This window comes from Globicephala melas, chromosome 4 (genome assembly GCF_963455315.2).
Source record: "Globicephala melas chromosome 4, mGloMel1.2, whole genome shotgun sequence".
NCBI classification, from domain to species: Eukaryota; Metazoa; Chordata; class Mammalia; order Artiodactyla; family Delphinidae; genus Globicephala; species Globicephala melas.
In genome coordinates this window covers 124,406,534-124,419,942 of record NC_083317.1, presented here as the reverse complement: position 1 = coordinate 124,419,942, position 13,409 = coordinate 124,406,534, and the positions used below count along the sequence as shown (strand labels likewise).

At 47.2% G+C, this 13,409-nt stretch overlaps 1 pseudogene; it reads right to left on the bottom strand.

Moving 5' to 3' along the window:
- Positions 1-10,151: 10,151 nt before the first annotated feature.
- On the bottom strand, positions 10,152-11,478 carry LOC115862130 (eukaryotic translation initiation factor 3 subunit J-like; annotated as a pseudogene).
- Positions 11,479-13,409: the final 1,931 nt, after the last annotated feature.

Sequence of the window (13,409 nt, the reverse complement as noted above, 5' to 3'; positions counted from 1 at the left end):
CCTGTGAGACCAGAAGGAAGGAGACAAAGTGGGTGGAGGTGGAGGTAGTTTGAGGAAGTAGAGCAAGTTTTGGGAGGGTGCCCTTCTGAGCATCTATTTCCTCAGTTCAGTGGAGGCCAAGTCAACCCCCAATGGTGAAGAGAAACATATTTGCACATAGGGTTTGAAGAGAGAGAAGAAAGTGTGAATGAGCTTCTGAGAGGAACAGAGGGGAGCACTGAGAGGGAAACACAATCTTTCCATGCAGAGCTGAGCACCTAACTCAGGTCAAGAACCATGAGTTTCTGGTGGCCCGACCAGCAAAATTCTGTAATTGTGCCCAACAGCATTTGGAGAAGGTAGACAGCCAGACTGATCCGTCTGGTGTAGAGGGTGTTCACTTGTGTGGGTGGTAGTGAAGGACAAACATAAAGGGGAGGGAAGATCTTGGCAAGAGAAAGATTGAAGTGATGAGCCCAAGGTATGATTGGGAAGGAAGTGACTAAATGAAGGGTGAAAATAGAAAGAAATTAGAATGATCAAGGGGGTAGAAATCTCAATGTGAACACAGAGAAGATGCTGTGGGAGGAGCGCAGTGAGAGCGATAGAAAGATAGGGAGGGATGGTCAGAGTAAAACCACAGTTTGGAATGTCAGCATGGAGGAGATCGAGTGATAAGGACGGTATGGGCTGTGGGATGGCCATTGGAATCGATGGCTAAAGTGGAGAGGAGATGAAGGCTTCTTGAGGTCTGGAGAGCAAGACTTGGAGGGGAAGAGCACAGAATGGACCAATCATGAGGATTTCAATGTCCCCAAGAATGACAGCAGGACTTCCCATTGATGTTAATTCCAAAATAGGTCTTAAATCCACCAGCCTCTCTCATTCTGCATGTCCCCAGGTCCCTACTCCAAGCTACCACCATCTCCTGCTCTTCCAATGGCCTCTTACTGATCCCTCTGCTCCCAACACCCCCACCCCCAAAAAATCCATTTCTGCACTTCAATCTGCTTGATCTTAAAATGCAAATCTACTTATCTCCTACCATGTTGGTGGTTCCCAAACTGTCCCCACCCCAGTGGTATCCTATGGAGAACTTACATACCTCATATAAATATGGAATTTCTTGGTTGAAAAGGAATAGGGACTTCAGAGATCTCTGCCCATTTAGCTTCCCCTGCACTTGGCCATCTGCATCCCCATGAGCTTTTATGCTTATTTTTATATTCACTTACATAAAAATAAGAATGATGGCAAATACACTTGACACAAAAGAGTAGAGCAGGTACCATCCTATTAAGGGTACCATATGGTGTGGTAGTTACAAATGGAGGTTCCGGATATAGACACTGGGTTTGAAATCTGGTTCCTTCACTTACTGTGTGATCCTCCCAAGTTACTTTATCTCTTAGTTCCCCCTTTTTCACTATAGTTTTAGATGAGAATGATACCGGTCTTTAATTGTTCATAAGTTAACCCTACCCAACCTTGCTAGAAAATTCTCAGGCCTTCCTTCCCAGGAATATCAAGAAGATATTGGTAACTTTGCTAACTCTGCAGAGTGGAATATGCCTGGAAGAGGGAACTGGTTTTGTGGTCCTCCTTCCAGTGCCCAATGGTGGCTCAGGGGTTAACTCGACCCCTCTGGATTCTTCAGAATTCCCAGGCACCCAGAACCACCATGAATGCATAAGATGGAGGAAGCCTTGGAGAAAACTTTCCTTGACCCTTTTGAGCAGTTTTCCTGTGACCCTCTTTTCCAAAGCCCAGGTTTGTCAAACCGTGACCACCTCACCCCATGACCCATCCTGGTAGCTAAGAGACCCACTGCCATTCAAGGACCAGAATTACTCCCTCTCAGCATCCTTAACATTTCTTATAGTCTCACGGCTGGCTCTTTCCTTCTGTCTTCATCCAGGCTGCTCTAACAAAATACCATGCACTGGGTGGCTTAAACAATAGACATTTATTTCTCACAGTTCTGGAAGCTGGCAAGTCCAAGATCAAGATGCCGGAAGATTTGGTTCTTGCTGAGAGTCCTCTTCCTACCACCTTTTTGCTGTGTCTTCACATGGTGGAGAGAGAAGAGAGCTCTGGTTTCTCTTCCTCTTCTTATAAGGACACTAATCCCATCATTGGGGCCCCACCCTCATGACCTCATCTAAACACAGTTATCTCCCAAAGGCCTCACCTCCAATTACCTCCAATTGAGGGTTAGGGCTTCAACATATGAGTTTGAGGAATTCCAAAACACTCAGTCTTAATATCTTTCTTTTATCTTTTTTCCCCCCAATCCCTCCATGGAGGGCTAATAACCTCCACAAAAGGACTCAGTTACCATACCCCAGATTCTCATGAAAACTAACAAAAATACACAGAAATAAAAAGCACATTTCATAGAGTGTAAGTGTACAGCGGGAAAAGCATGATCTAAAGTCACAAGACTGGCTTGAAGCCCTACTAGCCTGTCCTGTGTTTTGGGTAAGTCTCCTCATTTGAGCCTACTGTCTCACCTCTGATATGAGAATAATAATACTTAGTCCGTAGGGTTTCTATGAGGATTTAATGAGTTAGTTCACGCAAAGTGCTTAGAACAGTGCCTGGCATGTGACAAGTGCTAGATACATGTTTTCATTATGTTGAGGTTGTGAGCAAGCTCTGCAGCTCTTGGCGATGAATCAACACAAAAAGCAAGAAGCCAGTGGCCAAGTCTAGTCCAATCCCTGACTCCCAGAGGGGCAATATCTGGAGACCATGGGCTCAGTAGGCCAAGCTTGCCACCTGTCTTAGTTTGGGTTGCCCCAGAAGCAGACCCTGCACCGAGCACTGGAGGACAAACCATCTATAGGAAGTACAGAAACAGTGGTAGCAGAGGGGGCTGGTAGTCATGGGAGGTGAAGGCAATGAGTAAAAGCATGTTATTAAGCCAATTACCACAATGGAAGACTGAAATTTAATCTCATGGAAGAACTCTGAAAAGTGACACAAAAATATGGCTCAGAACTCTCCTGGCTCCAGGGAGCCAGGAGACTCTTGCCTGGACATCCATCAGCCAGTGGTTAAGGATGGACCCCAGGGGGACGTTAATTCATAGGCACTTCCAGCCAGCAGTGCACAGGGACAAAGGGGGCTCCAGTAGCCCAAGGACAACCCTAACAAAGATGCAGGTGCTGGCTCCTAGTTGTTGGGCTGGTACAGGTGGAAATGGTGAAAACTTCTGAGGAGATATGAGCAGAGCACCCACTGCAGCTACCCTCATCCAACTTTTACGGGATCCCTCAATGGGATTACAATTCTGATGCCATTGTCATAAGGCGCAAGTGTTGTTCTTAACTCTCAGCCCCCACCCTGCCCTTCCACTTCCCTTGAGACCCATGTGATTGAATTCAATCACTTTTCTCACGAGAGCACTTGCTCTGCCCAGGAGTATGTACTGCCGAGAGCGCTCCGTGTGAAAGCAGCAGGGGTTTCCATCAGTACGCAGCACTGATGCACTGATACACTGATGCTGTGCCCTGTGCGTTCAATGTCATATTCTTTACAGTGCCAGTTAGGGGAGCTGAGGAGAGGGGCTGCACAGGAAGAGAGAGGAAGTCAGATTTGCTGAGCACCTAATATGTGTCAGCGCTGTGCTGGGTCTCTACACCTGGCACCACCCACAGCCAGCCCTGCAAGGAGAAGTAGCCAGCCCTGGCAGCCAGCCAACCCAGAGGGTGACAACTGATTCATCTCCACGCAGTTTCGACTTGACTTTGCCTGCTTACAAATGAGTTTGAACAGCCTTTCACATTTACGGTTCCCCAGCCTTTTAGCCTGTACATCACTGCCCTTCTCAGCACGGAAATACCATTCCTCGCCTGGTTATAATATCGTTCTCCTGGGAAAGCTGACTTCTGATCCAAGATGCAGTTGTGAGGAGCCAGCTGTGTTCGAAGCCCCTTGTGCTCACGAAAGAACCAGATTCAAAGGGCAGAAAAGAGGGGTCGAGGCAGCAGTTTCTCCAGTGCCCTTCGGATGGATCCCCTGCCACCACTGGCTCTGACACTGAAGAAGACAGAAGCCGGAGGCAGGGCTGGCTGGGCTTATTCTCCACCTACAACCACCGTCCCTCCACCCTCTGCCCTGCCCTGTGCCCAGAGGCTGACCTCTAGAGACTGCGCAGCTGCTCCTTTGCTTTCTGGCTTCCAGAGAGTGGGGGTCTGTCCAGTGAGGGGCACCACCATGAGAGAACAAGGCAGGAGAACACAGCTGAAGGAATTTTTCCACCCCACCCTGTGTTGATTCCCTAGAGCTGCCAAAACAAATGACCAGAGACTTGGATGGCTTAAAACAATGAAATGTATCTGTCACAGTTCTGGAGAATGGAAGTCTAAAATCTAGATGTCGGCAGGGCTGACTCCCACTGGAGGCTCAAGGGAGAACGTGTTCCCTGTTTCTCTCCTAGATTCTGGTGGTTGTCAGCGATCCTTGGTGTCCCTCAGTTTGCAGACGCATCACTCCAATCTCTTCTTCCATCTTCACCTGGCATTATCTTCTCTTGGTCTGTGTCTCTGTCTCTGTCTTCTCTTCTTATAAGGACACCAGTCATATTGGATTAGGGCCCACCCTAATGACCTCATCTTAACTTGATTCCATCCGTAAAGACTCTACTTCCAATTAGGGTCACATTCATAGAATACTGGGGGTTAGTACCTCAACATATGTTTCTGAGGGGACACAATTCGACCCATAACACGCCCCTACCTGGCTATGGCTGGCTCCTTGTAGCCACTGCAGCTGTCCGGCAGCCTATCTTCCCCAAGTGCATCATTCGCTCCCCTACCCTCTTCAGGGCACAATGCTGGTATCTGGGAGCCTCACCTTCTTTTGTTCTTACTTTGCCGCACCTCTGTCCATAGTCCCTTCACTAAACCCTCCTAGGTTGCTCTCTGAGTACCCACAGCCAAACTGTGAAGTCAAACTCAGAGAGCAACCTAGGAGGGTTTAGTGAAGGGAATCATCTGGGGAGTTTGCCCTGTGCTTTTAGAGTGTAACAGGTACGGAGACAAGTGCAACACCTTGGTCTGGAGAAGTGTATGAGATTTGGCTTGAGATGTCCCAGGAGCAAATTGCCTTCCACCAACAGCGGGGCAGAGACATGTGCTGTATTTTAGCCCCCAGGCTTCATTATGGGTCATATTGCAAAGACCAAGACTGTTTCTACCTTAGGACAAGGCAACCTCAGCCAGGTAAGAGCTTTCCTATCCCTTATCTTCCATCCAACTCAGGAGGAGCAACAGGCAATCTGTAGAAGAAGGTGCAGGTGGTTAGAACAGCAATTTGGGGCAAAAGAGATGCTGACTGCCGCCCCAATCCACAACTCCTCAACAAGGTTCCCATCCAGAAGTGAGCTCAACGCTGGAGAAGTTGAACCCGGAAGAAAGTTCTGAATTTTGGTTACTGCTCTGGAGTGAACACTGTGCCTAGTAAGATGAGACTTCTGGTGTTGGAAAGTGAACAAAAGATGTTTTTTCCCTAAGAGTGTCAAGAAAAGTTATGGAACTTCACAGGGATTTTATCCAAGGTGCAAGAAAGTATGAGCCACAGAGCAGGTCTGATGGGACTGTAGTGGAAAAAATAAATACATATAAATACTTATCTTCTGCTAGCACCCTGTTGGGCTCTACTCATTCTGTGTGTTTGATAGAAGGGGCTAGAGCTGGAGATATGAATATAAATATACATCAAATAAAATCAGAAAAGAAGAAGTGTAAATAAAATAGGAAGGTGAATCAAGGAACAGCATACATAAATATAGGTTCACAGGGTCATACGCTGGTAAAAACTGGACTGCAAATACGGCTCTGAGTTTCCTGGCAGCCACAGCAAATCAATTACAAAATTGAATCTGTCCACGAAAAATAAAGCATCGTAGTTCTGCAGATGAAACAATGCCTTTCTTGGACTCGAGCTTTAAATGTTTCAGATGGCTCTTCAAACAAGGTCCACTGATTTAGTGGACAATATCCTCACCAACCAGCTACAATAAATACCACAGAGGGCTTCACCCATCAGTTTCTTACATCATCCGTCAAAAGAAGTTAAGGGCAGGGCAGAGAAAAGCATGTTAGTGGGACGTTAACACAATTGGATACAAATAGGTAGCTCCCCTGATAGGTTTTTACTGTTTTGGTTGGAGCAGCCATTAGAACAGTGCTCACCTGATGAATTTCACAAAGCAGGAGGGGAGCAACAGGGCAGATGGAAGGGTCTGTGCAAGCGGCAGGGTCACCATTTTTCATCATCCACCGTCCTCGGTGCCCAGGAAGGAAAATCCATCCATCACTCGTAGCCAATAACTGGCACAAAGAGCCTAACCTGCTCGGCTGGTGGAAACAATCTCAGGCTTTCCAGAGTACCCAGAAGACTTCGTATATAAGAAGTCTGTTTTCTTTCTTTTTTTGCGGTACGCGGGCCTCTCACTGTTGTGGCCTCTCCCGTTGCGGAGCACAGGCTCCGGACGCACAGCGGCCATGGCTCACGGACCCAGCCGCTCCGCGGCGTGTGGGATCCTCCCAGACCCGGGCATGAACCTGTGTCCCCTGCATCGGCAGGCGGACCCTCAACCACTGCGCCACCAGGGAAGCCCCTGTTTTCTTTTTGAGACAAATTTTTACGTTTTTTTTCTGGGCTTTGATTCACAGAACACAATTAAGAGCTCCTTCATGTTAATTATGGCTGCAAATAGATACTGAGGCTGAATGGTGTCAGCAAACGGAATGATATTCCACCAAGATTAAATACGTGTGTCCTCAAAGACGATGTTTCAAAAGCATCGAGTCATTCTAACAAGGAATTGATTTGGATATACGAGTATACTATTATTCAAATAACTTTCAAACATAACAGAGCTTAAAGAAAAATGCCATTTTCTATCTCAGCAGAGCATGTAATGGTTTGCCGCTGCAAGTAAAGTTTAATATGTACAAAGGCTCAGTGTCTCTTCCAGCAGGCCTCCCTCTCTGAGACCACACTGGGTTATCTGGACCTCCTTTCCCCCTCTGTCTGCCATGAAGTTTTAGGAGTGAATGACAGAATAGGAGAAAGTATATCACCAGCTAGGCTGCTCCCAACTCCACTTAAACGAAAAGAGCAGAAGTGGTTTCTAGGAGGAAATTCCCAAACCCCACGGGCATTGCCATGGTTAGGAACCAAGGGAGAGTTAGCCAGACTGTGGGAGGGGCAGCGAGGGGCACATAAGGTCATCCAGACTTAGAGCAGCATGTGCTGAGGCCGAGAAGCTGCAGAGCCTTGAGGGCAGGGCGCTCTGGGGACTCCAAGAGCCTCCATGTAAGTGGAGGGTCCTGGAACACCCAAAGGCCAGGAAATGAAGCTGGAGTGGTAGAGGGCACTCAGATCTCAGAGGGCCCTCCTTATGTCCCTGCAAAGAAGTTTGGGTTTTCTTTCTCTTGAACGTGACAGGAGACAGACCAGTGAAGGGTTTTGAGCAGAGGAGTTCCACTGACCATCAGAAAGCCTGGCCGGCATGTCCCCACACAGAAGCCAGATGTCTAGAATACCATCTGTATCTCACACTTCAGCACATCACCATCTGTACCATCTGTATCTCACACTTCAGCACATCATTCATTTGGTCAATTTGTTGACATTTATCTCAGGTGTGTGAGTTTCACCCCAGGTAAACGGTCAGATCCCAGAGGCAGAAGCCAGGTGTTCTTCTGAGTCCCCAGAGGTCCCCGGCCTCACGGCTCATGCTCCCTCGGTGTGGAGATCTCCTATCTCCTTGCGCACAAGGCCTTGGGTCACCCTCGAGCCTTGTTCCAGCATTAGAGTGGTCTGTTCCTTTCTCTGGCTCCACCAGTAAGCTGGACCTTTCTCAGGGAGCCAATGCCTTTGCTGTAATTATGAAAAGACATCCCTCCCTCCAGGGCACCTTCACGGGATGCACACAGCCAGGACATGTGCTTGGGCGACAGGACCCAGGCACAGCCACATCCAGCAGCCCTGTTCCTCCAAGCCTGGCCAGCGTGCCTTATCTCCCTGCCCTCAGTAACTGGCACGGGGTCATCGCAAGCCACAGCCACACACAAATATTTGGTGAAAGACTGTTCAAAATCCTTCAAGCCGGTACACATTGTCTTAAAACAAAAACAAAAAAAACTTGTGCTTTGTGTTTCAGATGTGTGTGTTTACGTATACGTTTTTTTTTAAATAGCTTATTTCTTTTTTTTTTAAGTTAACCATTTTTTAAATTTATTTATGTATTTTTGCTGTGTTGGGTCTTCGTTGCTGCGTGCGGGCTTTCTCTAGTTGTGGCGAGCAGGGGCTTCTCTTCATTGCGGTGCGCAGGCTTCTCATTGCGGTGGCTTCTCTTGTTGCAGAGCACGGGCTCTAGGTGTGTGGGATTCAGTAGTTGTGGCATGTGCGCTCAGTAGTTGTGGCTCACAGGCTCTAGAACGCAGGCTCAGTAGTTGTGGCACACGGGCTTAGTTGCTCTGCGGCATGTGGGATGTTCCCGGGCCAGGGACCGAACTCGTGTCCCCTGCATTGGCAGGTGGATTCTTAACCACTGCGCCACCAGGGAAGTCCCTATATATACATTTTAAAAGGTCTAGGGCAATACAGAGCTACTATGAGAGGTTATTCTGGGAAAGTGAGACCGGAAGGGAGTTTTATTTTATCTTGTGGTTGTTTTTTATAAGAAACCTATATAACTTTTATAATGCAATTTTTTAAATAAAGAAAAATCCTTCAAAGCTCAGATCAGGCCCCAACTCCCACTGGAAACCTCCCCGGACTCTCAGATCTGTGGTCTTGTCCTATTCCAAACATGCCTTGAGCATTGCAAAGACCTCCAGCCAAGTCCATTGTCACGTGTGGTCTGATGCTGCCCATTCACCTACGCGTGAACAGAAGAATGAAAGATTTTCCTGCTTAGCTCAGAATCACAGCCCCACAGCTGAGGGTCTTTAGTGTTAAGTGCCTCTAATTATGGAGAAAGCCCCAAGGTGCTTACTAAGAAACAAGCTAGAGGTCTTGTAAGCCTGACCCCACCACTGCACCCTCCTGTATACGCAGCCTGGAAAGCCACAGGAGGTCATCGATGGGGGAGGGAGCCCTTGGAGGAAACGGCCTTGAAGAGGGATGTGAGCGCTTCCGTCCAGCCAAGCCAGGTGAAGAGGGCTCTTGGGGCACCACCCGGAAAGGTGGAGGGTGTTTTGAAAGGGAGCCTGGCTGCCCCTCTCCAGCCAGATGTCGGCCCCAAGGCTGCCCCGGTGCAGACTGTGGCGAGACTGTTCTTGGAAGGCTTGGCTGTGGGTGGCCCAGACTTTGGGAGGGAGGGGCCACAGTCTCCTGAGGGTCACCTGGAGAGCTCTGAAGGTGGGAGTCTGAGCAGACCAGCCCATGACAGCCCCACGAGGTGACAGAGCCACAGAGTCTGGAGGGACAAGGGTGCCCCTCCCATGGTCCTAGCCAGTGCCATGGGAGGAAGTGGGCTGGCATCACCCCAGGGATGGGCTGCCAGGGCAAGAGGCTCCCCCAGGAAGAGCCTGGGTTGGGGGGCAGACAGGAGCGTCACAAGAGGTCAGGGACCTGGACCGTGGGGAGCCCCCTCCTGAGGGGCTTCAGAAAAGTCCACATATTCACCTGCAAGACAGCCAGCATGACCCTGCCTGTCCCTGGAGACCATCCACGCCCAGCCCCCGCGAGTGGAGAGGGGACCACAACGGCATGGCCCATTAAGCACAAAGGTTTTGGCCTTTGTCTTTATTTTATTTTATTTTTTTCCTCACAATAGTGACTTTATTCAATTAGTTGCTTTATAAAACATTGCAGATGTCATAATTGTTAACATAACAATTTACCAAACTGTAGTTAAATGGCGCAGTTTGCGGAACAAAACAAAGTTTTATAAAGGAAATGCCAAAACCCCGTTAAAGCTGATCCGCTGCCGCCTCAGAGAACAAAGGAGATTTGTTTCTCAGACACTTAAATCAGACAAATAAAATAGGTAGTAAGGAGTTTCCCTCCCCCATCTGAAGCACTCCCTCAGTAGAATAGTCTGATAGATAGAAACTAGACAGTCTATGCACTCAAGAGATTCCACAACTTGGTAATGCAATAATGGAGAGGTTGACCTTCTTCAGCTTCCAAGTTGGCGGGTTTTGGTCATTTAATTTTTAAGTATCAAACTAGCGCTTTTCAGCCGCCATCTTCACTCTGAGATAAGCAGTCTTCTTCACAATGTATTTTTAATATCCTCACGCTCAATTTTAAGACAAAGCAACTTTAATACTAGGTGCACACCCCATGCCCTTACAGCAGACTGCTTTTCTTGACAAGTTATGAAGTAGTTCAAGGAGGTATGGTTAAGGCTGTATTACTGAATGGTGCTGGTAAATACTACACAATTTTTTGTCGTGTTGCAACCTTTGTTTCCAATTTAGTGACTGCTGCTACGGAATCAGATAGCAACAACAACATTATTAGGTCTGTTTTTTTAAACTATGATTTAGTAGCAATGGAGGTTCCCAGTTTTAACCCCTTGGCAGCAAGATCCAAGTTCCCTCATTTGCACATTAGCACCTAAGTGTCAAGGGGTTAATAACCAGCACAAAAGATACTGCACTTCTGATTGTAGCATTTGGCAGAACTGAAAGGAAAGGAAGTTGTGCTACACGTTGAAGGGATTGTGGGCAACAGAAAGAAGACACCAGGAGAAGATAAAACGTCACGTGAAGTCTTCAAAATCTTGAACATATCCTCCATCATAACCACCATGATCTGCCAGATGGTCTTTCATGGTAGCCTTTAATCCCCCTCCGGGAACCATGCCTTTCTTCTTCTTTTTGGCTTTGCTTTGCTTTTCTTGCTTCTGTTTTTCACTGCAAAGTACAGTCAATGAACTGGTAATCTTTTTCAAGTCATCAATTGCCAATGAAATACACACATCTCGAACTAAGGCTTCCAAAAAACTGGCATAGTATAGTGATTTTTCATATTGTGTAATTTTTTTAGTAACTTTCCAAACTCTGTGAAGTCATCCCTTGAAGATGGGTTCATACCATCTATTCCATAAACTGTATTATTAACACCAAAAGTTTCTTTCGCTCATTCAAGGTCTGACTCTTCCTGTAATTTCTTTAGCCGCAGTTTATCTGTCTGGTGTTAGCACTTTAGGTTCTTCAGGTTCTTCTAACCTCTTTTTAATTTCTTCTTGCCTTTTCTTCCGCTGCCATTCTTTCTCTTTTATCTTCTCTGCTGTTTTTTTCTTTTCTGAAATTTTTACTTCTGGTTTTACTTCTGCTTCTTTTTTTTCCATCATCATCATCATCATCCCAGTTATCCTTGACGTCCTCGTCCTCGCCTTCCCAACGGTCCCCGCCGGCGGTGCCGCCGCCCCCCACCTTCCGCACCGGGTCTTCCACAGAGAACGTGTCCGCGTCCCAGGAGTCGGAGTCCCCCGCCGCTGCCGCCGCCATCTCTAGCCGGGTGTAAGCGTGTCTGGCCCTTGTCTTTAAGTCCCCCTCCTCCTGCCCACCCCAGAAGAGCTGAAGATGAAGACAGAATAAAAGAAGACCTCAGTCACAGGCCACAGCTGAGCTGGGGGACGAGAGGCTTTGGATGGGAGAGAAGCTGAAGTGGGGATTTAAGCAGAAGGACTTGCTGCTGCGTGAACGTGAGTCTTGATTGTCAGGATGACTATTTCTATAGTTAAAGGGACCATAAAATCGCGGGGTCTGCAGGAACTCTTGTCGAGAGGTGGGGAAGGGAAATACAATAGAGCAGGTTTAAAGGCTGTGGTTAGAAAAAAATAAATTTTTGTTTCGTACCCCAGAGAGTTTGCCTGAAATTTCAGTTACAGGTACGTATGTGTATCCCCAACAAGACACGATCTCTTGGTAGGAAAGGATTTGTAGCCTGTGTCTCTGGCATCACCTTGTCCAGGATGGGGAGACCATGAAACGCCTAAGAAAACTGTGTTGATCAGGGGCTGGTGATTGGATCCGGCAAAACTCACAACCCAGATAACCTCCCTCTGTTTGGATACCCTGACCTCAGTGAAACAATATTTAACTTTTTTTTTTTTTTTTTTTTTTTTTTTGCAGTACGCAGGCCTCTCACTGTTGTGGCCTCTCCCGTTGCGGAGCACAGGCTCCGGACGCGCAGCCTCAGCGGCCATGGCTTACGGGTCTAGCCGCTCTGCGGCATGTGGGATCTTCCCGGACCGGGGCACGAACCCGCGTCCCCTGCATTGGCAGGCGGACTCTCAACCACTGCGCCACCAGGGAAGCCCAATATTTAACATTTTTAACTAGAAGAGCCTTTCCTATGGTGATGTGCATCCCAACTCTCCTAGTGTGGAATGAAATATGCAATTTTTTCAAACTTATCGACCCACAACATTCCTTTAATAAGTTCTCATAAAACAGCTGAGGAAGTTTAGAATAAATACTACGCATCACTGACCCAGCATCTGCCAGAGATGGCATCTCCAAGCCCCCAGCCCCTACCTATGGGACCCTCCTTTCTCCTGTCATTCAGTTATTCCAGAAACACTAGCGTGTGTAGTCTGTAGCAATGTACTAGGTACTGGATATATAGCAGAGGATAAGGCAGACGCTACTATTTTCCTCTGGAGCTTATGCTCTCATGCTGGAGAGCGATCATGGGCATGAACAATGGGTGGGAATGGATACATAAGCAATGAGGAAGCAGGAAGCTATAGAAGCCCTTGACAGGATGACCTGATCCAGTCAGGGGTGTGGGGGAAGGTGTCCCTGAAGAAAGGACATTCAAACTGAGAACCGGAGGATGAATATAAGTGAAGAGAGAGAACTGGAGGGAAGAATTCCAGGCTGGAGCAGCAGCATGCAGAGAAGCAAGAAAAAGCTTGGCTACTTTCTCAACCATCCTTAAATCCAGAGGCACCAGACACTCTGGAGGAAAAAAATACAAAAAAGGAAAACTGCACTTTAGATGTTTCTTGAAAGTTAAAATATACATCAGCAATCTATTTTGCAGGAATCACTAAGAGTTTTCCATATTCCCCTTCCATGCAGAGTCTATTGACTTTCCTTCCCAGCTCCTTTGCTGCCAGTCTGGGCATCTAATGTCTCCTTGGGTGAGGAGGCACTGATGGATGTGCCACAGTTTTCCTTTATTGCGTGGTTCAATTTATCATAATGCATTTTATAAATTAGTATTCTTAAATTCTCATCATATATCTGTATCTATTGATTTATATAATACAGGTCTGATTTATGGATCACTGCAGTAATTTATAGCTCAGATAACTAATTTGTTGACCCAGCACCAAAATGTATAAGTCACCTTGCACTTTTCTCCATGACACAGATGGGTCCTAAATGATTTGTGTTATTTATATTGGCAGGCGACTAATTCAGGGCATGGAAATCCCCAGCTTT